Genomic DNA, 2,484 nt, shown 5'->3' on the forward strand with positions numbered 1-2,484 from the left:
ACACTGGTTTATACTGTGTTTACCAAAAGATGACTCATATAATTGTCATGACCTTCCCACTAACATATCCATTAATAAGTTCCACCTACAAGCTCATCAGATACCAGGTCAAATGCATTAACTCATACAAAATAGAATGAAAATAGCTGTCAGTTTGATCACTTTAACATGACTACAGAATTATAAAATGGCCAATCTAGTTAAAACAATTCATGTTAAATCATGACTTCACTTTCCTTACTCACTTCCAAATTAACTTGCAAACTTTACTCAAAATATACTTGGAAATATCTAACTGTAGGTTAGACCTAAAACAATAACAGGATGCTGTAATAAAATGAGTACAGAAAATTGATTCTTGCCATTGTGTACTCTGTTGTGGTAGACAACGATCTGCTATGAACCTTAGTTTCCCATCTTACTATGAGATTATATCTGTATAGAAGCCTGACTTCTTAAAAATAAACCTCACAAGACTGTCACAACCAAAGCAATATTAATCCACCTAGAAAAATACTTTTAGAGTATCTTAAAGTCCCCCTAGTCAAATGAAATAATAGGAGCAACAAAAAGAATAACTTAATGGATTTGAAACATAATCTATGTTAAAACTAAGAAGTTGGAGTCTTTCTATTCTGATGGTGAAAGTAAGAGGTATCAGAGTTGCAATCCTAGTAAAAATAAGTAGAAAGCTAGAAAAATGCATAAAATAACTTTCACACATATTACACAATCTTTGTGAAAAGAGAAATATACAAAATGAGCTCTAATTTCATGTTGGCTGTTTCCCTGACAGCATTTCTAAATCATGGCAAGTAAAGTATAAAACAAGTTGTCTCTCTGGGACAGAAATCAAGAGTTAAGGGCTGGAGAAGATGCTAGAGTCACCACCTGAAAGAAGTCACCTGCCCAGGAGCTGCCGCCGGAGAGGCCCACCCGCCTGTTCACCCATCCCCCTGCCCCCTTCATAATGCAGCTTGCTTCTGCAAAGTGGTAGGCTCAGGATCGGAGGGACTATGTCTTCACTGAATTTTGTGTTGAAGACAGTAAAGACGCTAATGTAAATTTTGGAAAAATCAAAACTTATATTCAGTTGTCTTGGAGGAAGTGATCATTTTAAACATTTAAATGAAATTGATCTTTTTCACTGTATTGACCCTAATGATTCCAACCATTAAAGAAGAGACATATGTTGTTTATGAAAAGGAGAATCTGGCCACTCATGGCCAAGGTTAACAAAAGAAAGGGCAAAGCTTAATGGGCTTACTGTGGAGTTCAATAAACAGAAAGACTGGGAAGATGATTCAGATGAAGATATGTCTAAGATTCAGATGAAGATTGTTTCTCTGTGATGATGAACAACATGAGTGGTGATGAGGATTTACCAGAAGTAGATTGAGCAGATGATGATTAACAAGACAGTGATGAAGAAAAAATGCCAAATCTGGAGTAAGGAATGTTGTCATCACTGGATTTTGAAAAAGAAAAATAACTTCTCTGCAAGATTTCATAATTGAAAGCATTCCTGAGTTAATAGCTCTAAAGGCAGATGCTATATTTCCCTCCTTTGATCCATTTTTCAACCTGTTCGTTTTTTCAAAGGCCTCACTAAGGGTTGATATGTACCATCATATGGGGCAATTTTAAGTCAGCTAAGGCAACAACCTTGTTCATGAACATTTCCCAGATTTCCATGATGCTGTTGAGGACCTAGGCAATGGATAAATTTAAAAAAAAATTTTTTTTTTCACCTAAATCTCCCTTACTTCATAACAGATACTGACATGATAGGAAGATCTTAGCTTAGGGAAAATAACTAAATTTTAGATTTCAGAACATGGACTTGAAAGTGGCTGAAACAATTGGTTGATACTTTAAACTGGTAACATGTTCCTCTGGTATATCCTTCAGGATTGTTTCACTAAAATTTTTATTTTTCAAAAAATTTACTTCACATTATTTATTGTATGTAAGTGATCACTTGTCAGTGTTCCAGATATATCTTAGCTAAAACTAGTGAACTCCCAAACTTAGATGGTTTTCAAGCCTGTACATTTGGTATTGTTTGACCCTTACACTTTTATGTCTGTTAGCATGGAGGATGAAGAAAGGCTGTACATTGTTGCTTAAGAGTCTGTACATTTAGACCAAATCTGTATTTGCACTGTCAGAGACCAAATTTGTATTTGCACTGTCAGAACGGCAAATGAGTGGGGGAAAAAATGTTAATACACTATTGGATTTTTTTATTCCTTTTTTTTTTTTATTCAGCTTTTTCCTGGGCTGAAAACCTTAATTTACCAGAAATAGTTTAATATTGTTTAAAGGAAAATACTATAAGCAAGATTCTTTACTATGTATTAATCACAAAGTTCAATATGCAATCAAAATTACTAGATGAAGGAAAGTGATTGATAATGAAGAAATAAAATAGATAGTAGAAATAGAACATAAGTGATCCAGTCTTTGAAGTTAATAGGAAAC

The 2,484-nt window shown here is 34.2% G+C and overlaps 1 pseudogene; it reads left to right on the top strand.

Moving 5' to 3' along the window:
- The first annotated feature begins 970 nt into the window (after positions 1-970).
- LOC100141216 (prostaglandin E synthase 3-like) lies at positions 971-1,525 on the top strand (annotated as a pseudogene).
- Positions 1,526-2,484: the final 959 nt, after the last annotated feature.

This window comes from Bos taurus, chromosome 1 (assembly GCF_002263795.3).
Source record: "Bos taurus isolate L1 Dominette 01449 registration number 42190680 breed Hereford chromosome 1, ARS-UCD2.0, whole genome shotgun sequence".
Taxonomy (NCBI): domain Eukaryota; kingdom Metazoa; phylum Chordata; class Mammalia; order Artiodactyla; family Bovidae; genus Bos; species Bos taurus.